The sequence below is a fragment of the Trichosurus vulpecula genome, chromosome 8 (genome assembly GCF_011100635.1).
Source record: "Trichosurus vulpecula isolate mTriVul1 chromosome 8, mTriVul1.pri, whole genome shotgun sequence".
NCBI lineage: Eukaryota > Metazoa > Chordata > Mammalia > Diprotodontia > Phalangeridae > Trichosurus > Trichosurus vulpecula.
The window spans coordinates 128,351,285-128,376,691 of NC_050580.1; the positions used below are offsets into that span (position 1 = coordinate 128,351,285).

The window sequence follows — 25,407 nt, forward strand, 5'->3', positions numbered from 1 at the left end:
AAGCAAAACAAATCTACACGTTTCCCATGTCCCAAAGTGTATGTTTTATTGTGCACCTTGATTCTGTAACCCCTCTGTCAGGAGGTGGGCAGCATGTATTATAGTTGGTCCTTTAAGTCATAGTTGATTATTGCACTGATCATAGTTCTTAAGTCTTTCAACACTGTTCTTCTTTGCATTGTTCTTGTTGCTGTATAAACTGTTCTCTTGGTTTTGCTCACTTCATCCTTCATTGGTTCATCTAAGTCTTCCCAGGTTTCTCTTCTCTTTTAGTTTGGACCATTTTAAATGAAAATCTTCCTAAAGTGAATCATATATTCTTCTGCTTTCTTAGAATATAAATAATGCAATTTAATATTTTATTAATGACTCAAGATCATCATTATAAAATGCTTTCAGGGCCTACTGAGTTGTTTAGAGATGATTGCTCCTACATTAAATGATTTCAGACTAGGATGCCTTTTTGTATGATTCTCAGTTTTTTTTGGAGGAGTCTCATTGGCTATAAGACATTACTTCTTGCTATCAGTATGCCTGTCTTCTAATTTTTTGTGTCTAATTGTCCGTCAAGTTGGAAACCAGATAACCAAGCTTGTTAAAATTATGTCTGATATAAGAGTAATTAGGCTATGAGTAAATGTGTAACTCTCTTATGAATAAAGGACATGAGCTTTGTTTTACAGAATTTCAGAAATCTAGTTGTTTGGTTTTTCAGTTGTTTCCTGGCTCTTGGCAATGCTTCAAACAGGTAAGTTTGCCAAATAGCTAAATTCAAATTCAATGTCATTAGACAGAAAGGATGTAGCTTTTCTTTCGGGAGAGTTTTCTGTTTTGTTCACTGACCAAGCCTAGGTTGTTTGTTTTACTTATAGAAGAGGTCAAAACGAAGGAATTTTGGTCTCTTCCACACTTCTACAGAGTTCTAGTGTGTTGTCAATGATCATTCACTGGCAGGATGAGGCAGGTAGAGGGGTTGTGGAAAAGTACCTAGGAGAGAGCTTGGCCTTCTGCAGATGCTTAACTGTCAACTCATTGATAAAAGTTGAGTGGGGAACTGGGCTTCTGATGTTTGTCCAAGAGCCTTTGGGATTGGATAATCAGAGTATTCCAGGCTTCTCACTTGGGACTTGCTTCCAGTTCCTGAGTGTCTGGGCCATTTACCAGCAGGACTTAGCTGAACTGGGATCTTCTCACTGCAAATTATTTCCTTTTCCTCTTTTGTTTCCCCCCCAAAACAAAACAAAGCAAAGTAAAGCAAAATAAACCAAACCAGATTTAGGAGTTGAGAAGGAGATGGCAGATAATAGATTTCAGAGCTAGAAGGGATCTTAGTGATTATTGAGTTGGTCCCCAGCCTGGACGACGAGGGAGTGGCAGGTGATGTAAGGTCAGTATCACCTGGGGCAGAGTTAAGGGGGGGGGAAAGTTTTAAATACATTGGGCTGCAAAATGTAACAGTGAGGGAAGACCTCAGTTCCACTTTGGGTTGTGATCAAAGCAGCAACAGCAACAGGATCTGCTTCCGTTTACAAACCACGAGATGTGCTGCAGTGTTCGCTTTTCGTGCAGAAGCAAAACGGTGGTTATTCTATTATCTTGATTCAATTATCCAAGCGTTCTCAGGGTCTGTGTCTTGCTTTCCTCCCCCTCTCCTTCTGCGCCTTGCAGAGCTCTGCCTCGCTCTCCCCGTCTGGGCTGCTGGCCGCGGGGGCTGTGATGCAGGTATGACATATGGTCCGCTCTTGCCTCAGCTGGGATCCCCTCTGGTGTCTCGTTAACATGCGCTGCCTGGTGGGGCTGCATCATTGTTAAAGGAGATTCCAGCGCAGCGCGTCCGTCCCTCTTCTCTGGGACTCCGAGCCTGCTAGGCTTGAAGGAAGCGGTGAGCCGGCTCAGCAGCAAATAACTTCCCATTACAGGTAAAGAAAGCAAAGTCCTTTCTTCTGAGCTGCTGGGGAGGGGAAATACGGAGCGTGAGGGGATGAGAGAGGCAGCGGAGTCTTCTAGGTTCCTATTACTTGCCAATGCTCCTCTGTTCTCATTTAGGGGCTTAAGTAGATAAATGCTGTTTACACTGATCTCTACATCTGGTGAATGAAACAGCGGAGAGGAGGTAGGGCTGGAAAGGGGAAAACCGAAGGGCATGGACTACTCAGCCCTACCGGGATGCACAGTCACAGGAAGGTAAAAAGCAAGCTAGTGGGGATGGGTTTTGTGCCCCATATGGAACTATGAGAGCAATTTAATGTGTGCTCTGACTGTGATGGGGCTTACAGATATTTTGTAGATCTCTCTCTCTCTCTCATCCTTTACTGGCAGGCTTTAAAACAAATTGAGTTCCATTCTTAATATCTAGATGGAAAGCAAGATTTTTATGATTAAAAAGATTTAAAAGGTGCTTGCACTGTGGGTATGAGGGCTCCGCCAGCAGATGGGGGAGGTTTCTGAGGGTTGATTTATGGTAAAATGGTACATGACTGGGCTGCATATATATGGATCACTTGGTGAACATATATATAGTGTATGCGGATTTGTTTGTGGATGGATTATTTCGCATAAGGGAATGCACACATGACTTGGCTTGTAGGGATGGGTGAGTGAATGCATTTATCTAGGGAGTAAAGCACTGTACTGCTGTTTTGTAGATTGGTATTATATATCTCTGCTGCCCTTAATAGAGCAGGGCCACTGTAATATGATCTGTTATCTGAAAATCACAGGCATACACTAAATTCATCAAAAGATAACTTGACATCTATGCCCTTGGCTGGGACAAAATCAATCCTGTGTGATGGGGTGACTCCGGGGTTGGTTTTCTTCTAGACTTTTCCTTTGCCTATGCCCTGTAAGTGGCTCTCTGCCCATGGCCAGTCATCGATGAGATGAAAGGTAGGAACTGCCTCACAGATGGATTGTAGATGGCTCCAATGAGGCTGTGTATCATTATTTTCTTGGCTCCTCTCTTCTGTCCTTTACAGCAAATATATTTTGCTTAAGGCAGATGTACTCGCCCAAAATTGGCTCATTGTGCACCTGAAGGCAGAAAAGCAGGCGATTGCAGCCATTTAACTTGAAATATCATTTTAAGACTAACCAACCAACACTTGATTCTAGAAAGAATGAGTCCCCTTGCTCACAAGGCTTCTAAGCTAATAAGCTCCTCCTCTTCCACCACCATAAGCAAGACACCTAATGGTATGAGTCTTGGATCAGAGTCAGAAGACTGGGGTTTAAATATTGCCTCAACAAATACTACCTGTATTAATTAATTCAATTGATTTTACTTCTCTGGATTTTAGTTTCTTTTATCTGTAAAATGAAATGTTGGATTAGACAATCTCTGGTGTCCCTTCTGGCTCTAGATTTACTATGCTCTGATGTAGACAGGTCAATTGTACACTGCCATGTAGTAAATAGTAGCTGGGTTCTACTTCTCTCCTCCAGCTTGCTTTTGAAGAGGAACAGACCAATGCTTGGTCAATGTGGGAATTTTTCAAAATTTTATATTGTTTCATGTTGCATGACAGCATCTCACAAGTGCAGTCCCAGAAAGTTCTAAGGTGATATGAAAAGCTTCTGAATTCATCCTTCATTGTTGCCTTCTTCCTTCTCTGCCATCTATTGTCATTTTTCCTCTCCTAATCTTAGAGAGAGCATAGGACAGAATCTGCAAATTTCTGAAACAGATTATTTATATATAATATATTAACTATATGTAATTATATATATATATATCTGTATTTGTCTGGCTATCCAACTATCTGTCTAGCTGCCTAGCTGCCTATCATTTCCCCACGTAAGATGAAAATCTTGCCACACAATTTCTTACTTCATGAAAAAGGAAGAAATGGATCATGTTGGGGATTAGGATGAAAAACTGGAGAGCCACTATTTTATGACATACATATAGTATAATACTCATGTAATTAGAGTAAACAATTTTCTTGTGGCATAAGTCATTGCTGTGGTCTTTATTTTTTCCTTTGAAATGTCTATATGAAAACATGAATAAATTTAATATTTGGTTCAGAGAAGTTGGAATGATCCTGAAATACAATAGGCTTTTGTGTTTTTCATTGTGCTCCCTGAAACACCTTGAGAAATATTCTCTTGTGGGGGAAAAAAAACCTCAGATAGTTTAGACTTGGCATAAACAATACAGTATACTGATTTATTTTTCTAGTAACTGATTAAAAAAATGCATTTTTCTAGAGAGGAAACAGTGATGACATTCTTGTTTTATAGAGGATAGTCATTTTCAATTTCGTCTGATTCTTTGTGACCCCATTTGGGGTTTTCTTGGCAAAGATATTGGAGTTGTTTGCCATTTCTTTCTCCAGCTCATTATACAGAGGAGGAAACAGGCAAACAGGGTTAAGTGACTTGCCCAGCCTTATATAGCTAGTGTCTAAGGCCAGACTGGAACTCAGGAAGATGAGTCTTCCTGACTCCAGGCCTGGTACTCTATCCACTGTGCCACCCAGCTGCACAGGAATTCCTTATACTGATGAAATTACATTCCAGACCTCCCTCTTGTGCTAGGTAGGAAATTATCTATCTGTATTTTTTCTATATATTTATATTTTACATAGAAAAAAGTGTATGAATGTTATTTATATATGTAGAGAGATGTCTCTACCTATATGAAGAACATATATACATTACTCTCTATATAAAACATATATACTATATAGGCTGTCCCAAAAGTCTTAGTGAAATTTTAAGCTTTTTAATCTTAAAAAACTTCACTAAAACTTTTGGGGCACTATAAAACACACACACTGCCCTTTGTGCAGTGGGTTTATTGTAACAGGATCAAATCTCTGAAATGCAGTTGAATACTTAAGAACTTTACAAATGGAAGCTCTAGTTCATTAAACTTTTCAAGGCTTTAAAATGATTTGCTGGTCAGGAACGTAATAAGTAGTTGATGAATAAGAAGTAGAAATGATTTGATGTTAAACCATGTGAAATAGAAAAACAGCTTATGCTTAAAAAAAATCACCACATAGATACCGAACACTCAGAAAAGAGGAGGCGGAAATTCAGGGGTGTGATGTTCTTTGGATGATTATTTGTGTTGGGTCTTGATTTGAGAAAGAGGAAAGGGGAGGAAACATAATGGGAAGGAATTTATTTAAACGAATTTTTCTATGCCGAGTGGAAATGACTACTGCCAACAGCTTTTCTGACAATAACCACATCAATAGCAACTTGCCTTAATTGTTACTGTTTATAAAAGGGGGAAAAGGAGCAGTATTTATTGTGTGAAGGACAGGACGTTTCCTGTTCCTAGACCCTAGAGATGAACACTGGTGTGAAATTAACATCTCTGCACACATGGGTTTTGTTGCCTGTTATGTAAAGAGGGGTCTGTAGGTAAGTATGATTAGGTTGGTGGTGGAAGTAGGGGGATGTCCTAAGTCTAAGTGTGTGTGTGTATGTGTGTGTGTGTGTGTGTGTGTGTGTGTGTGTGTTAGAGAGAGAGAGAGAGAGAGAGAGAGAGAGAGAGAGAGAGAGAGAGAGAGAAAAGGAATTTGATTTGTTTCTATTGGGCTGTGTGGTATACAGAATTGTTTATTAATCCATCTGGAGACCCTGGATTCTAAATCTATTGATATAGGAGTTAATTGAGCTATCTTAATTCCTTTAACATTTTAACATGAGTAAAGATTCAAAAATTTTATTTAATGTTTTTTTCTAAGGTACTGTATTGTGATAAATGAAATTCTCTAGAAATGAGCATGAATACGTGGAAGTATTCACAGTGAAGCTCGTAGAAAATTCAGGTATCTTAGAGATCATCTACTCTAACCTCCTTATTTTATAGAGGAGGAAAATGAGACACCAAAAGTTTAAATGACTGGCCTGCCAAATCTGTGGCAGAACTAGGACCAGAGCCTATGTCTACTGTTGACCAGTTCAGTGCTTTATCTACAACATTGCTGGAATAATATAAACGTTGGACCTTTTGCTAGAATATGACCTTTTGAATTCACAGGTCCATTTCCAGACTGTGACTTGCATAAGGGCAAGGACTGCATCTTAACTGGATTTTGTAGAATCCATACCCCTTCTCCCTTCCCACAATGGATAGCATGGTGCTCTGCTTATAGTCTGGGGACTAATAAATATTTGTTGAATTTAATTCTTGTCTTTGAAGTGGGGAATTCCTGTCTGGGACTGATGACTCCTTCATAATTTCAGCCTAGTTGACAGATTTGTTGGTAGTACTATTTTTGTTTCCTAGGCAACTTAGCAGGGCAGGAATGGGTGTGTGTTGCCATTCCATTTTCAGAATACACTGGCCTATTGATGCAGTAGAAGTCTACAAATGGCTACTACAAGGAGAAATAATTACAATTACATGAAAATGTTAATTATCTGCAGAGGAATCTCTATAATGTAGAATTATCATTTACAAAAAATTCCAAATAGTACATAGATAAGTTATTAGCTCTTCCCCTTCCTCCATAAACAGTCCTCCAACCTCATAGTACCTTGTAACCCCAGAAGATGAAAAGATTTTGGTAGTTTTATTTCTATAGTGTGGCAGGGCTGAAGAAGCCCAAGAATAATCTCCATTTCTTCTCAGAGAGAGCTCCTTTGTCTCTGTTTACATTAAAGAATGTCCTACAATGTTGAATTTGTGTGTAGTATAACCATAAATGACCTATAAACATAAATGTTTTCCTAAGCCTTGCATTACATCCAGATCATCTCTTGCCTTTAATCCAAGTCATTTAGCCTGATAATGTAAATAGGATATAACAACACAGCAATATATGATATTGTTGTTCAGTTATTTAAGTCATGTCTGACTCTTCATAATCTCATTTGTGGTTTTCTTGGCCAAGATAGTGGAGTGGTTTGCCATTTCCTTCTCCAGTTCATTTTACAGATGAGGAAACTAAGGCAAACAGGGTTAAGTGACTTGCCCAGGGTCACACAGCTAGTAACTATCTGAGACTAGATATGAACTCAGGAAGATGGGTCTTCCTGACTTCAGACCTAGCACTCTATCTACATTCCATCTAGCTGCCCCAATATATAATAGAATACAAAACAGCATTCCTAAAAATAGGATGGAATGAGATCACCCCTCCTTGGCTAGTTTGGGCATACCTTGAAATGAAGTTACAGTGACTCTGGCAAGAAACCAAGGGGAAAGAAAAAGTGCTATAAATTAAATCTGAGAGTCAATAAGGGATGAATTTAGATATCTACCGTTTGGTCTTTTGTGTAGAGAGAAATTATTCATCTAGAAGATTCAAATCCTGTTCTGTTTTTTTTTTTAAATCAAATCCACATAGCTCTTCACCATTATTAACTATTGGGTGTAAACTGTATGTCCTGTTTTGGCCAGGTGTGATAAATTAGATGAACTTAAATTTTATAACTCAAAATTATAGAATTCAGAGGACTAATGAATTCCCAACAGGCCATTCTTGTTGGTTTACTTTGTTGAGGAAAGCAAGGTCCTTTTTGGAGGGTATTAGTTTCAATTTTTGGATCTGGTTGAAATTGTTCTTTTAGTCAGTGTTGTGTTCTCCCTGTTCCTAGATCAAGAATTTCTATTAGCTTCTCTCCTACACCTTTGGGCTCTCCTCTATTTCTACATATTAACCTTCAATCTCTTGATCTTCAAATACATTATCCTAGCTTTTCTCATACATTTCCCTCCCATTCAATGAGATTCAGTTCAGTTCAATTTGATAGATACTTATTAAGTTTATTTATTAAGATTACTTATTACTACCTTCATGACTCTGCTTTGACTCTTCCTTTTCTTTGTTTTTCTTATCTGATATCTGTCAATTCCACTTCTGCAACAATATATTTGGAGCCCTCAAGCTCAGAATGAGTGGAGGTGGAGAAATGAATACTAATGACAACAAAAAAGGGCTTTTTCAGTTTTGCAGGGGAAAAGAGAAAGATCAAAGCATGGCTAGGTTATGGCTAATAATGTAGAACTAAGCTCTTATTTCAGTTCAGTTTTCTCTGCAAAGAAGAAAACCGAAGTAAACAGGTTGTGGTAAACAAGAGGTTGAAATCCAAGATAACTGCAGAGAGAGTTTGAGAACATGTGGCTGTCCTCAATGAGTTCAAGGCACTAGGTTCCAAGGTTGCTCAAAGTACAGGCATTATAAACTAATTTTTATTATAAGCTGATTATAAACTAATTTTTAGTGATCTGTGAAAGAATATGGAGAATTAAAGAACTTCCTCAGAACTGGAGAAGGGTAAATGTCCAATTTTTTTTAAAAAGGAAGAGGGTAGACTTTTCAAAGTATACACCCTTGAGCTGAACTCCTAGTCCTGGTGAAAATCTGTGAAGTATCATTAAAGGGATTTTTTTCTGAACATTTAGAAAACAAATCACTGAGGTGTAAGAACATATGAGGCTAGGTGGTGCAGTGGATAGAGTACTGGTCCTGGAGTCGGGAAGACTTGAGTTCAAATGTGACCTCACACAATACTAACTGTGTGACCCTGAGCAAGACACTTAACCCTATTTGCCTTAGTTTCCTTATCTGTAAAATGAGCTGGAGGAGCAAATGGAAAACCACTCTCATCATTGCCAACAAAACACCAAAAGCGGTCACAAAGAGTCAGACATAACTAATCAATTTTAAAAAAGGCATTCTCAAGAACATTTCATGCCAGGCTGACCACATTTATTTTTTAAATGGAATTATTAGACTGGTGTATCAGGGAAGTGCCTTATAGAATACCTATATTTTATGATGGTAAATGACAGACTTTCATTTATCCTTATGTAGTATCTTTTGTGGGATACTCTTCAGATATATATTTGTACTCATGAATTTTGACCCTAGAGGGTGGCTGCTGCTCTCAGGGTTCTAGGTTGTGCCTTGTGATGTGAACCTTTTAAAACTATAGCTTGAGGACCTCCACTGGTACATATCCTATTAACAATCCTAGTAGATACAATTAGCTCTTAACAATGACTTTTACCAAGTTGATATAGTAAATGGTAGCTTCAAAACATTTCTCCCACAAACTGAAGCACACTCTCCCAAAAGTCATCTTGCCTTGAAGTTATTATGAATATGAGCAGAAAGACAACCATGAAGATAATTGTAACACAGAACAAGAAGAAGTAGAAAATTCCCATGGAGAATTTGAGAAAGACATCCAACCCAAGTCAACATGTACCTTCATACTCAGTAACTACAACACATAGGTGTTGCACAAAGGTGCTGCACAACGGTACATTGGGGGAAGATGGTGTAAAATAGGTGTGTATGTGTGCATATGTTCAAAATTAAGAAATGGAAGCAGCCAAAGGTTTAGAAAGTAATCAGAAATCTCACATCTGACTATTATGAATATTTTCTTCAGGAAGAGAAGTGGAATGTACTAGTTGTGATAATAATTAAATACCACAAATATAATATTGCCTATATCTCTTAAAGACACAAAATAGTATTTAAAAGGTGGGATCCATATCTAAACCAGCTGTTTATGTGTAGTCATACCACCATCTAGTTAGAGCAAAGGTCAAAATCAACATAAAGTGAGAAAAAAGCATGAAGATGTGAAGACACAAATGTTGTTATACTGCCCTATTTAAACAAGCTGTTGACTCAAAAAAAGAAATTGATAGAAGCAAAGACATTGGTTTTAATTATCAACATTTCTTAGAGAAGCTTAACTGATTTCAAATAGTTATTGCAATAGGAGGACAAAAGAGCTAAGAAATCATTTTGGCCTGAAAGACCTTGACCTTCTTGTCAAGTGGAAGTATATGTCAACAAAAGGCAAAGGCTATTTAGAGTTCTAGTTCATTTGAAAATATCTTGGAGGATAACATGGTGGAGTACAACACCAATTTCTTCACAAAGCTGAAAAGCATTTGGTCAGGGGAGCATGGGACGGTAAGAATTGAGTCAAGCTATGGTACAGTCACAGTGCATGTTGTAGTTAATGAGGAACTCCCCAAGGTGGATGGCCAGGAAGCAGGTATAGACTTCCAGGTGAGCAAAATTTTCCAATAGAGAGGGTCCACCTGAAGAGTATCTAAGGGTCATGTTAGGTATTGCTCTAAGGCTTCTCTCATCTGCTGGGACTTTTAGCTCTATATAGGAGTCTGGTAGACACCTGGTAGTCACCAAACATGCATTCAAAGGGGAGTAGGACTGCCTGGAATAAGAAGACATGGAAATTTGCCATCTGTATCAGTAAAAGGACTTCCCTACATAGGTGGGATCATCAATCCACTGAATTATCAAAATGCATTAGATAATTACAAATGAGTGTTTTATAAAGGCTGAGGAGGTGGGTTGTTACCAACTGGAGGCGTTAAGGCACTTCCCCTATTCCTACAATGTTTTCCCTTTGTCTCTTCACTTGAATTCCTGTTTCTTTTTCAAAGTCTAATTCGGTGCTATCTCCATCAGGAAATTTTCATTGATCCTAACCAGTTGATGACAACTTTGTCCATTAGACCTCATAACAATTTGTTTTGCAACTCTTTAATACATTTAATATGTTATATTAAGCATCACACTTGGTATTTTTGAAAGCAGGGACCATGCCAACTAAATTTTGTATCTGTCAAAGTTTTAGGTACTTACGAGGAATTTATTGCATGTTTTGTTGCTGTTTCCAGGTATTGGAAAAAATAATATGAATCTTGTTCTTTTGAGGCTTCTAATTTCTTGGTCCTCATATTATCATTTCCTTCTCAATAATCTCTGGGTGATCTCAACTCAACAAATATTTATTAAGTGACTACTTTGTACAAAACAAAAGAATACAAAGACCAAAACAAAATAGTACCTGCCCTCAAGGAGCTTATATTTTACTGGAGGGGAGGATGACAATATGTATGCAGGAAATTAAATACAAGGTATATATAAAGAAATGAAAATAAATTTAAAAAAACTTACAGAGGCAGAGGGATGAAGAAAGGCTTTTTTAGGGGATAGAACCTGAACTGTACCTTGAAAGAGAAAGAGAATTTCAAAAGGCATAGGGGAACAGGGAGTGATATTCAGATTTGAGGGACTGTTTGTGCAAAGGGATGGAGATGGGAGATGGAATGTCATGTATAAGGAATAGTTAGTAGACCTCACATATCACAGAATTACAGTATCTTAAAGAATCACAGATATCTAGAAGTATCATTATCTGTGGGACTTCATAGGCCTGCTGATGGTTTCCATGTTGTCCATCTGTGAACTAATCTAATTAAGATTGTAGAAGCTCATAATGAGAGTGGTTGTAAAGTGATGAATTAATCACAATAACTCTAGCATACCTTCTACTAGGTCATAGAAGAGTTACTATCTGTAGTAGAGGAGACAGTGTCCATGTTGATGAAATCAAACGTAATCATGTGTGGGTATAGGGTTTTTGTCCAATCATTCTATTAGGCTGTAAGTTCCACAATGCTAAGAATTAAGTTTTACTTAAATTCTCTGTAACCCCAGATGTCTAAGGAAAGGAGGGAGAGAGAGAGAGAGAGAGAGAGAGAGAGAGAGAGAGAGAGAGAGAGCGCACACCCTCCCACTATTTACATCTAAGAATATTGTGGACAGGTTAATATGGGGCAGAATGATTGAGTGGGATGCCAGGTAGCATGACCTTATGCAAGAGAGAAACTATCCTGAGGTCCACCAGATACTGTAGTTTCTGTTCATGCGGGTAGGAAGAATTTCAACTAAGAAATCATTCATTTATGTGATCAAACAATCGATGAACACTAATTAAAAACTGTGATATTCCAGGCCCTGTGCTTGATAGTGGGAATTTAAGCACAAAGAATGAATCATTTCTATCTGCAAGGAGCTTCCATTCTAATGGGGGAGGCAAGTATACATATAAATTAAAATAGTTAAATACAAGGAAGGTTGGGAGGTAGAGCATTCACAGTTGGGAGATCAGGTAAGATGGTGCTTGTTGTTCAGTTGTGTCTGACTTTGTGACCCTATTTGGGGTTCTCTTGGCAAAGATCTGGAGTGGTTCGATATTTCCTTCTCCAGCTCTTTTTACAGATGAGAAAATAGAGGCAAATAGGGTTAAGTGACTTGCCCAGGGTCACAGTGCTAGTGAATATTTAGGTCGAATTTGACCTTAGAAAGATGAGTATTCCTGACTCTGCACTCCATGCACTGCACCACCTACCTACTGCAGCTGTCTCTTAAAGGAAGAAAGGAATGCTATGAGGTAGAGGCACAGAGGAAATGGAGATGGGAGATGGTGTGTTGTGTGGGACTGAGAGAGCCAGAAGGCAAGCTAGAATTGAGGGCATTGTCGTATATTACTTTGTGCTTCTTGATGTCTGACTCCACAATTATTCAGATATTTTTTGTGTGCATGTACATTTTCTGTTTTCCATGTAAAGTCTGGGCTTATTGAGGATCAAAGTTACCTGGACTTAATCTAAAAAGGCTTCTGAAGCAAGGCGATTTTGGACTTTAGATCTCGAGTGAATTGATGGATGTGGATTGAAATTCTAATTGGGGCTCAGAAGGTAATATGTGAGTGGATCCCAAAAACATGGCAACTTGCAGGAGGGCTAGGTCTTTTTTTGTCATTTTTAGGACTGGATTAGAGAGCAACAGAAGGATCTTTATAAAAATTTTGTTGCCTCGAAGAAGTCAGGCTTTTGCTAAAAGAATTTGGAATCATAGGGTTTTAGAGCTGGATAGGACTTTCAAGATTATTTAATCCCAAAGTCAATTAGGTGGGTAGTGAAAGAGCTGAGATTAGACTTTAGTTCTCTTTCTACCACATCTTGTAAGATGCTCTTTAGTTTGTTTAGTCATGTCTGACTCTTCGTGACTCCATTTGGGGCTTGCCATTTCCTTATTATTTTATAGATGAGGCAGATAGGGTTAAGGGATTTGCCCAGGGTCACACAGCTAGGAAGTATCTGAGGTCAGATTTGAACTCAGGAAGAGGAGTCTTTTTTACTTCAAACTGCGTGCCTTATATACCATACCACCTAGCTGCAATTTGGTTAGAAGGCATTGATTTGATTTTTAAATTGTTTCATTTATTAAGTTGTTTGATTGTTAAGTTGTCCTTTTGTGTGTGACTAAAGCGCAGTAGAGCCATAGTTACAGAAAGACCATACCAATTAGAAAAGTAGAGAGTAGCATATTGCATATGTATATATATATGTGTATATATATGTGTATATATATTTGTATGTTTATATTTTTGAGAGTAGCATATATTAAAGCCAAAATAACAAAGCACCTGTGATCAGATCACTATCTATCAGAGTTCCCTATTCTACCTGCCATGTAGGTAAGACTAATTCTTTCCCCAAAAGGTAAATCTATCCCTAGCACTTGATTGGTCCAGGGAGCTAAGACCTAACCCACATCTTCTTTGGTACCTCCTCCTGGTGGCCTAGGGTTATATGGAAGTGGCTTCCAGGTCACATTTTATACTTAAGGGAATAAAAAGGTCCACCCATGTAGAGCTGGGGCTCTTCAACCTTGGTGAATGTCCTGGGCTGCACAAGTCATCACACTGCTCTACTGAAAAGATGTCTTTCTATACGGAGGCGGAGGAAGCCTTGTCAACTCAAGCTAAGTGCTACACTATCCTTTCTGAATCTTTTCTATTCCAAGGCTAAGTAAACCTCCTTTTGTTAACTGTCGAATAGCCTGTGAGTGTCTCATTTAATTTTAAAATTATACCTAAATTACCAGGGGCCTTGCCCTCATCTATTACAGTACCCATTAAAAAAAAACAGCCTGAAAGAAAGAGCTTTAATGGGGTAGGTAAGAAATTTCACAAATGAGGTGGGGCAGGGGGAGGGAGTGGGATAATGGTAATGGTGATGATGGTGTTCAGAAAACAACAGCCTGTCTCCAGTTCCCTGTAGCTGGAATTTGAGAACCATTAGGCAGAGCACCTGACTGATCTGATTTGCCATGATGGAGCATGAGGAGAGAGAAGATTGCTAATGTGGCTGCAGTTCAAACCATTTAGGGTTTTAGGGAACACATCCCATTCTTCAGATTGCCTTTGGCAGCAAAAATGTAGCCAGTGCTACTCACTAGTATAGCATGCTCCTTAAAGATCGCACCCATTCCACAGTTTACGGGCTACATTTCACACTGGCTGTCATTCTTAGGGGCTCGTTAGAGATAGTTCCAAGTAGTGTACTTTTGAAAAGCTCAAACTAGGGATGACAAAGGTGCAGTGTGGAGCACAGGAAAGATCCCTAGTTTTGGAGTTGGAGAACCTTGTTTGAATCCTGGCCACATTAATACTTGCCGTGTGACCTAGGGCATTTTATTCTACCTCTCTGGGCCTCAGTTTCCTTCTCAGTAGAATTTGAGAGTCAGACTAAATGAACTCTTGAGATCTGCCTTCTAAGCTCTAAATCTCTGATCCTCTGACCTCTCTGAGTTGCAGTCTCCTTGTATATAAAATAGAGGTTTGGACCAGATGTTCTCCAAAGCCCCTTCCAGCTATGTTGCTTGTGAATCTGTTTTCTTTCTCTTGTTTCCTGTAGTCATTTCTGAACCATGACTGGCTCTGAGACTGCCACAGCTGGCTCCCACTTCTTTGCTTTCTGTGTTCCTCTGCTGGGTTTAAGAGATAAAATGACACCATCGATGCCCATGGGATGAAATTGAAGTCCCAATTTGTAGAGGAATTCTTTTGAAACCTCAAACAGATTTTCTATTTTTGTTTCTTTAGAATATAGACTGAGACTATTTGTGAGTTCATTATGATACTGTGTCCCAACACTCTGGAAACATCAAGGAACATAGTCCTTTGTAGAAGACTTCTTTCTGCAGCCTTTGACAACGAGAGAAAAGGGGCCATTAAAAAAAATTTGCAGTGTGCCTAAAGGGCCTCTATCTAACAAGTTGGACAGGTGAGATATCATTCCAGCAAAAGGCTGTGAAAAAGTAGTGGAAAACAGTGACAGTGAACAACTTGCAGGCTGTAGAAATAAAAATGATTCATGCCACCTAAATATATTTTGTTTTGGGAGCCTAGACTCTTGTCTACCATCATTTATTACAGTCTGACTGGTCCCTTAATTTTTTAGAGAAAAAATAAAAAAAACCTCATGGAGGTAGGGCATGAAAGGATAGATAAATATTTGGTTAGGCAGAGAAGAGAGGAGGATGTTCCATACAGAGGGGTTGGAATAAAGCAAAAGTACAGAAGCAGAAAAACTCAAAACCTTGATTCATGGACTTTAGCCAAACAGGGGGATTTGTGGTAGAGAGTAATGAGAGATTGGAAAAGCAGAGTGAGACTAGATCATGGAGAATCTTCAGTGTCTGCATGTGAATGCTATCCTGTAAGTCATAACGAGCCATTGACAATTTGCAAACAAGCATGTGACATGATTATATTCAAGCCTTTACATTTAGATACCGAGCTGGCAATTGTCCTTGACCTTAGCAAACACCTTTGGTAAGCATCTTCTTTCCTTTTTTTACGCCACACTTGATACCAATAATTAGAAGGTCCTTGAACAAATTGCATCCATCAAGGAATCTTGTACAATACTTTGACAAGTTTGCAAAATGAATTCACATATGTTATTTCATTTGCTCTTCTTGTCAACTCTGTGTTATTGATAGAGCCGTGTGCAAGGTGAATGGTGAGGGCAGAGTGGAAGAGCCTGGTAGCAGAGACCCTAATTAGGAGGCTACTCCTGGCATGAAGCGATAAAGGTCTGAGCTAGAGTAGTAGCAGTGGGAGTGAAAAGCAAGGGGATTTTATGAAAGCCTTTGTGAGGGAAGAATCAACAGAGCTGGTGATTAACCAGAAGTGCGAATACAAGGAGAGGGAGGAGGAGTCAGAGATGACAGATTTCAAGTCTGAGAGACTGGTTTACAGTAGCTACAGATCTTTTAACTTTATGCCAGTCTCCATCAGAAATTCTGACACATTCTAGAATATAAGCTTGCTGTGATAAATTCCCTTTTCTTTCCTAAAAAGGTACTTGCTCTATATCCTGAGAACCTAGTATGTAGAGATCTTGATGAAATTTTGTCATGGCATCATAGAACCTTAGATTTAAAGCTAGAAGGGGCTGTAAATGTCATCTAGTTCTACCACTTTGTTCAAAAAATGAGGAAACAAAGGCTCAGAGAAGTGACTTGCCCAAGGTCTCACAAATGGCAGAGCCGGTCAGAAGCCAGGTTCTTTGACCCTAAATTCAATCCTCTCTCCATTGTAGTATATAATCATGTCTAGCAGGGGAATGACACTGTGGCTTAGTGAGAAAAACACTCGAAGAGGAGTTGGGAGACCTGAGTTCTATTCCTGGCTCTACCAATCACCATGTTACCTTGAGCAAGTCATTAATTTTTCTAGGTTTTAGCTTCTTTCTCTGCTGTATAATGGGACTTGATGTGATAACCTCTAAGTTCCCTTTTAGCTCTGACAGGTTGTGGTCTATGCTCAGGCTTGAAATATATAAGTTTAAAAATCCAGTCCATCTGATTCGCCATAGCTCCTTAAAATGGCTCTATGACTAGTGGGATTGATATGGTCATATAGTTCCATCAAATGACATGGCTGTATGTGGACCTGAAAAAATAGAACTCTGATTTACTTTTGGCAACAGGGACTGAGAGATAGAGGACAAAATAGTCCTACAAATTAGGATTGAGTGTCATGCTTTGAGACACATGTGCATGTAAAAAACCTTTAAGAGACTAATTAAAACATTATACAAAAGGTATACAAGACATTTTAAAACATTACACGAAAACATTATACAAAACAAACTCATGGGATCAGTGTAAAGAATGAGTGGAGCAGACATTTCCATGTTTTGAGAGCCAAATAAATGGGTTAGCTGTGAAACTAGAAAATTCATGGCTCAGAGATAATGGAGAATTCTTTGGTTTCCAGAGCCCCAAGGGGAGATGGTGTGCTCATGGGTTGGGGAATCTAGGAAGACAGTGTGGTTTATTGCCAAAAGTATTGGATTTGCAGTCAGAGGACCTGGGTTTGAATTCTGGCTCTTTTACTAATTAACAGGGTGACCTTGGACAAGTCACTACACATTTCTAGGCTTCAGTTTTCTCATACATAAAATTAGGAGGTGGGACTAGATAACTTTTTCAGACCCCTTCTAAGGTAATAGGAAAACTAGCAGATTGTCTTGAAAAAGTTATTTACACTCTTCACCATTGAGGTTGGGGGTGGGGCTGGAACATACTCTTCATACTCTTCACCACTGAGGCAGAGGTGGGTAAAAATGGGGAGTATTTGCCAAAGAAAGTATAGTGGATTTCTTATATTCAAGTGTCCATGCTTAGAATTTGAAAATCAAATAAAGTGCTTGATAGAGAGTCACAGTGGATGAGATGACTTTAAAGGAAGAATGGGTTCTATATTTAGCCAATGATTCCCTTTTGAGGGGTAATCCTCTTTGTCTGATTTATGTAGCTTTGGGGATTAGATCGATTTAAACTCTAGGCCTTGTCAGCTCTATCAGGCTAGTGTGGTACACAAAGCTTTGGGGAGAAAATGTAACTTGTGTGTCAGATGCTTGTCACAAGGATGGCCCAGGTTGTCTTACCTTTATATGACAATAGAATCGTTGGCTGTCCCTCACTCAGACACCTGGGACAATCTCTGCCCTGGACAATAGCATAATGGGTTGATAAAGTTATTTTCCTTTTTGCAAATGGCTTGGTCACAGTGTGCTCCAAATAAGTTTTACTAAAGACAAAGAAAACTGACATCTATTGGACAGGATGCAACAGAGTAATTACAGTAGGTTTTGTCCATTTGTCTTCTGGCTCACTCACGAGAATAGTCATTTCCATTTGGTTTTTCTGCCTTCATTCTCTCACCACTGCAATCCATTCAATACTCTGTATCCAGATTACTGTTCACAGAATTGCAGAACTCTAGAGTTGGAAGTGACCTCTGTGACTTTCTATTATAACCACACCTAAAAGCAATCTCTCTGTAATATGCTCAACCAATGGCTACCTAGCTTTTGCTTGAAGTCATTGAAGGAGGGAGAACCCAATATGCCCTGAAGTAGCCTGTTACACTTTCAGACAGCTTTAATTGTTTTTGTCTCTTTGCCATTCATACCCATGACTCTTGATTCTGTACCCTTGGATCAAAAGAAAAAAGTCTAATCTCTTTTTCACATGATAACCCTTCAAATACTTGAAGATGGCTATTGTGTCTCCCTGGGCATTCTCCATCTTCAAAACATCTTCATTTTCTTCAGCCGGTCCTCATACAGCGTGAACTCAAGACCCAAATCTATTGTGGTTGCCCTCATCAGGATGTTTTCCACCTTATACATGTTGTGCTCAGCATTGAACCTAGTACTCTGAGGTGATCTGAGCAGGGCAAGGTACAGAGGGACTGTGACTCTCCTAATCCAGGAAGCTATGCCCAAGATAACATTATGTTTTTTGGCTACCACATCCCACTATCTTTCTTTTTTAAAAATAGCATTTCCTCCCCCCTCCAATTACAAGTAAAGAAAGTTTTCAATATTCACTTTTATGAGATTTCAAGTTCCAAAACTTTTTTCCCCCTCCCACCTTCTCTTTCCCCCTCCTCAAGACAGCAAGAAATCTGATATAGGTTATACATGTACAATCATATTAAACATATTTCCATATTAGTCATGTTGCAAAAGAAGAATCAGAACTAAAGGGAGAAAATGAGAGAGAGAAAAACAAAAAAACAAACAAAAAAGGTGAAAATAGTATGCTTTCAGACTCCATAGTTCTTTCTCTGGCATATCCCACTTTCAACCCAGACTGAGCTTGCATTCCACTAAAACCCTCTTTTCTTTTTCTAACCAATTGCTGACAAACCATGCCTCCTCCATCTTTGTGAATCTGATATTTTAAACCCAAGAGTAAATTTTTAAACTCATCCCCATTACATTTTATCTCATTAGACTTGGTCCAATTATCTAGCCTGTTGATCTTTTTGGATCATGACTTTATACTTTCTCATTTTAGTTATTCCTCCCTGCTTTATGTCATCTTCAAATCTGATAACATGTCATATGAACACTTATTCCTTTATGCCTATTCCTAAAACCACATTTTGTGTGTGGCATCACCATTGAGGACAGCAGTTAATATTAATTACATAAATATCAGCATGGCAGATGTATATCAGTCCCGGGATCTAAAGTTAGTCATTTTTATTTTTCTGTTAAAGTATCTGGTTCTTAGAAATCAGTCCAAGGTTCTTCCTCATAAGAATAGTTCCCCAGAATTTTCCTTATCTTAGTTCTCTTTTTCTGGTGGTCATTTCTACTGTGAGTCCTTGGCATAGAGTGACTTTTGGAGACTTCTCCATCCTGCAGCTCAAAGAAGAATTCAGGATGGAAATTTCTTCAGAATTAAAGAAAAAGGTATCTCCAATTCAGCAAGCTTTTTGAGGTCCAGCATACCTGAGGGCAGGAAGTGGGAGCTTAGTTACTATGCTAAGAGAGCTGCTGAATGCTTGAGTTATTTTGGTAGTCCTTGAAAACAAATCTATCCTACTACTAAATATACTCACATTAAGTTTCTATCTTCTTCCAGAGAATCTTGGAACTGTTTAATGCTGCTGTATGGTTAATCTGATGGTTCCTTCCTTCTTAAAGCCCCTCAATGACTCCCTACATTTATGTGCTTAGAATTTGTATTTATCTTGCTTGAAAAAAGAAAGCATTTGGCTTTTCTGAGCACATGGATTTACTAGTCCCAGGTAATTTGCTTATGCCTGCACAATGTTTTGTATGGTATCCAGAAGTATTCACATTCTTATGCCAACCTTCTGTTGCTTCCCAACTTGAACCATCCTCTCTACCTGGAATAACTCTCCATTGCTTTCAAATAAATTAGACCTTTGTAACCTGTTGGTGATACTTTGCCCATGGATAGACCTGAGGATGCAAAAATTTTGTTTCCTCCTGGTACCCCTTTTAACTGACAGTCCAATGTGAATTATTACCCATTCTCTACTGAATAAGGCATGTACATTCCTACTTTCAAATACCTTTATTTATCCTGTTTCTCCTACCTGAAATGGTCTCTTCTTTCCTCTCTGCTTATCTAAATTCTATCTTTTCTTCAGTGCTCAGTTTAAGTCCCATTTTCTGGAAGATTTCCTTCAACTACCATAGCCTATGTTGATCCTTTCCATTCAACTCTAGAACTTCAGTTCTGTGACATTTATTTGGTATATAATGCCTTGTTTTGTATAGCTTTAGAATAATAGTAATAACTCACATTTAAATACCTCTTTAAGGTTTACAAGCTATTTTTATTAAAACAACCTTGTTTCTTAGTTTTTCTTCTGTATAATGAGGGTTAACAATACTCATGCTCCCTACCCTATAGAGTAGTTGTGAGAAAATTCTTAAAAATTCTATAGATATTTGTTATAGATTATAAAATAGGTGATTTTATCAAGTCATTTACTTGATAAATTTACTTGATTTACTTGATAATGAAGTTGAGAGAGTTGATTTGTCTTATTCAATACCACACAGCAAAGCTAGTCCTGGGCTGGTCCTCTGCCTCCAAATTCATTTTATTATTGTTGAGTCTTTTCAATAATGTCTGACTGTGACCCCATTTGGAGTTTTCTTGGCAAAGATACTGGAGTGGTTTTCTGTTTCCTTCTTCAGCTCATTTTACATATGAGGAAACCGAGGTTAATAGGGTGAAGTGACTTGCTCAGGGTCACACAGCTAGTAAGTATCTGAGATCATATTTGAATTCCGGTCTTTCCTGACTCTAGGCCCAATGCCCTGTCCACTGTACAACCTAGCTGCCTAAGTTCATTGCTTTTTCCACTTCTCTCTGTTAATCAGTTTGCTTGTTTGGCATGTGATGAGCTCTGCTAGGTATGCTGGGAGAGTCACTCTTTAGCATTCCTGTTCTGATCATCTGGTATACTACCAAGGAGAAGGGGAGGGTCAAATTAGGAGAAAGAAAACAGAAGCAGAAAAAGGTGCTGTTCCTATTCGTTCCCTAGGGGTTAGCATCTTGTATATGCTGCTCCTAACTCTTCTGTGCAGAATGCTTAGGGCTATTGCTGGGAGCGGCTTAGGAGCAATCAAGACTTCAAAAGCTCTGTGATTTCACAGGTGTGGGGTTTCCCTTTATTCATGTTGATTGCAACCCTTCTACACCTTGATAGACAGTCTTCATGAGTTTTTTGTTGTCCTATCCTCCCTCTACTCTTGAATTCATCACCTGTTTGCAAAATTTCTTGTGCTAAACCTTTCTAGATTTAGGGAGGTAGGCAGACTGGTCTTTGGATAACAGGCAATCCATTGCTGGACTGCATCCATGAAACCTTTCTATTATGTTAGGAACCGCCAAAGTGTAGATTTCATGGGCGCAGATATTAGGAACCCAGTATTGCCTTCACCTCAAGATGAGACATCTCAACACAGTAGACCTTGAGTGGTGGAAGGGTTTATCATATACATAGGTGAAGATGAATAAAACAAACAGCGCTTGGTTTTCCCCAGACATATTAACCTTCTTTTCCCCACTAAAGCAGTATGATGTAGTAGGAAAAAACCAAACAAATCCAACAACACATACACACATTGAATCTGGAGCCAAAAAACTTGGGTTCCAATACCAGCTTTGTTATTTACTAAGCGAGCGAATGTAAGCATATCACTTAAACTCTCTGGGCTTCAGTCTCCTTATGGGTAAAATTAGGGAGTTGGACCACATGCCCCTTAGATCCCCTCTAATCCTAAAACTAAAACGCTGCCGTTGTATTTTTTTTCTCATGGAACTAGGAGAAGACTGGATATATTTAAAAAACAAGACAGTAACATCAAGCTGTTCCATTGTTCTATTGACTAAGCCAAGCAGATGGGTCAGTGCCTTCAGCTTTACACAAGGAGAAGTGACTATTGCCTTAGGAAACTGGCTACAGTGTCAGAAATGCAGTTGCCACAACTAAGCAGCACTTTCTAGAGTTGGTTGGGATATTGGAATAGGAGTTGAGAGACTAAGAGCTCACTATTGATTCATTAAGCAGTCTGAAGTGAATCTCTCTGTGTGCTTCAATATTCTCATTTTAGAGAAAGCAGGCAATAGCCTAGCCTGCTCTGTCAAATACTTTTAAAAATAATTGACAAGAAATAAATATGGTGGGACCTTGTGTTCTCTGCGAGGATGCTTCTGCTCTCTTTTTATAATGCATCAAATCTCCAGTCAATCAATATATGTATAGATCATCCTCGTCAATATTTTATAGAGATGTGGAAGTAGGCATATGGATTGGTAGGTATTGATATTCTCTTTGATCACCTTTTTTGGGGAAGAAGGTAGTAATACTGTCCATTGAATTCTTTCCTGAATTGTTCAATATCTTCCCATTTTAAAGAGAGTTTAAGGACTGATTTCTGTCAAACTTGTATTATATTTAGCATGAATTTCCTCTGTATAGACTTGGTTTGATCTCAGTGCTTTTCCTATGTTCTTCTTTTTCATGCTATATTTGCTTCCTTATAAAGCACAACAGTGACTGAAATGTTGAGTATAGATGTAATGTTAGCTCTGTACTCCCTGAGATCATGTGTCTTCATCTTCAACTTGGCCATTTTCTACTCTACTTTGGAGTGTATTCTCCTATCAGGCCCTGCCCCCTTCTACCTCTGTATCTGAGAATTATAATTAAACTACAGCTCCCATGTCCTCTGGAAAGAATATATCAATGGACTGCTCTAATGTGACTTCCCAGATTGTTACTCCCTTTCCTGGCCATCGTTCCCTTATAGGTGTCATCTTGCTCATTAAAAGGCAAACTCCTTGAGGGAAGGGACTATTTCATATTTATAACTGCAGAACTTAGCACAATGCTTGGCACTAGTAAGTACTTAATAATGCTTTCTATTCATTTATTCACTCACTGCTACTGATGAAGAACGTAATTTGTTAGAGAAATATTCAGATTTATCCTATTCTTTGGTGGTTTGTTGTCTTCCAGTTTTATCTTTAAATGGTCTTGATGATCCCACTTAGTTGGGCCTCATACCAAGCTTCCTGAAAACTTATTTTTATCTTCTCCCTGTGTTGTGGTTTCTTTGCGTTGATGTTACTGAGTATTGAGATATGTTGATTTGGTTTGCAATATCTTGTCAAGTACTTCCTAGAATTTCTCTACTTCTTCGTCCACATCAAAAGATTCTGGTATCTAAACTATACATTGGTGGTCCTATTGCTTATGTCTATCTTGAGCACTGCAAGGAGAAATTATGATGATAATGATAAATTTACTTATGTTATCTCATTTGATCTTTATGACAACCATATTCTAATTTTACGAATGTGGAAACAAGACAAGAAAGATTCATAGGATCATGGATTTAGAGATGGCAGAGGACTTAGAGGCCATTGAGTTCAATCACTTCATTTTACAGAGGAAGGGGGTGTATGGGCTGTTAAGGGAGGATGAGCACCTCTGGTGTGAGGGCCTGCTGAGTCCTTTTCAGGGCTGCCCATCCACTTTTGGTGTCCAACTGGTCACTTAACTCCCACCTGTGGCTCCAAGAAGCTGTAGCATATGCAGCAGCCATAGCTAGGTAAAACCATCTTGGCATATGGGTTAAATCAGGTTGAGGGTAACTGATGGTCCTCAAACCCATTAGTGAGTTAGGGGGATGCCTACCCCAAACATGTGAAGATGACTTCTCAGTGGCAAAGGCAGATGAGAACAATTTGTTCAGTGGCCATGAAGGTGGCTGAAGCAGGCATTATGGAGTGCTTAGAGCTTTATCAGACATTAAGGAGGCCAAGGTCATCCAGTGTATCCTGGGCCATCTTCAGTCATCTTGACTTTTGTCTTGCTGCTGTACTTTGAAGGTTATGGAAGGAGAGTGAGGCTGATGATGGACAAAGGTGCAACTCTACCGCACTTAAATCCAATTAATCATGAGCAAGTTAAGATGTCACTCGGTGATGTCATTGGTCCTCTTTGAAAATGAAGAACAAACAACAGATGAGGAAATTAAGATAGAGATTAAATGGTTGGCCTAGAGTCACAGTCAATATCCGAGGCAGGATTTGAACTAAAGTCTTTCTGATTCCAAGTCCAGCACTTCCACTTCCTACAATTTGACAAGTTACTGGTGAGAGGAGTACAGCACAGGATGGTTGTTGAGGTGGGTGGACTCTAACAGTGTCCTCAGCCTTCTGTGTCCATTCATTGAGGGAAAAAAAGGGATTTATCCCTATGGGTTAAGTTGAGGGCTCTCACTGAGTGCTCTTACCAGTTCTTGTGTGGTATGAGCTCCCTGTATTTGGGGGTCACCTTTCGTGTTGAATATGAAAGACCCTGAGATATTTGGAAATATGTCCATCTCTCTTCCCTTCCCTGGAGGTCCAGGTCCTTAGTTCATGTTCTGAGTTTGCTTTATTTTTCTTAGACACTTTTGTTAGATTCATCGCATTTCACAGTTGGAAAGGAACTGAGAGGGCATGTACTCTAACCTGCACAAAAATCTCTAGAGCATCTCAGCAAGTGGTCCTTTTTAATACTGCCAAAGACTGAGAACTCACCCCCTTTTGAGGAAGCCTGCTCTAGTTTTGGATAGCTCCAATTGTCAGGAAGATTTTCTATATATTGAGCTGCAATTGTCCTCTCTGCATCTTCTACCTATTGCTCCTGTTTCTTGCTTCTGAGTCCAAGTTGAGCAAGGAGAAAGGAATCCTTCTTCCACATGACAGCATTTGACATACTTCAAGACTGCTAGCTAGCCTTGTTCCACAAGATCTTCCTTCTCTAGGTCTTTTTTTAAAACCAGTTCTTGTGCATGAGTCTGAGTCTCTTCATTACCCTGCTAGCCATATTTTGGCCATGGTCCTGCTTGTCAGTGTCCCCGCCAAACCTTGGTGCCCACAGTTGGACACAGTAGGTGTGGTCTGATGAGGGTAGAGTATGGTGGGACCATGCCATTCCTTGTTCTTCATGTGATGTGTCTGTTAATGAAGCCTAAGATCATATTAGCCGCCTTGGCTTCATTATCATAGATAGAGATGAATAATATTGAGCTTGTAGTCATTGAAAATCCTCAGTTCTTTTAAACATGACCATTACCTAGTGGCTAAGTCCTAGCCTATTCGGGACTCATTAAAAATTTTGCAGCTCAGTTCTATTTCTTTCCAGATGCATCTTTTATATTGCATTAGAAAAACCTATTGCTGCTTGGATATCACTTGGAGTCCTGCAAACACAGTTGCTATGAGACAAGTTAACCTTTGCAATCTATAGGTCCATCTGGCCTCCACAGCAGGTGTTAGCTTTGGTTAAAGATAAGATCATATTCATGATTCATCATCGTGAGTTCTGCAACCAAAACCCATTCCTTTTTTAAGTCTGAGAGCCACTCCATGCAATGGCTTTGTCTTGTAGAGCGATGTTTCCAATTGT

At 39.0% G+C, this 25,407-nt stretch overlaps 1 protein-coding gene across 2 annotated transcripts in view; it reads left to right on the forward strand.

The window, feature by feature from the left end:
- The window catches only part of SV2B (synaptic vesicle glycoprotein 2B), a 212,228-nt gene that overhangs the window by 42,555 nt on the left and 144,266 nt on the right, over window positions 1–25,407 (forward strand). The window lies entirely within an intron of this gene.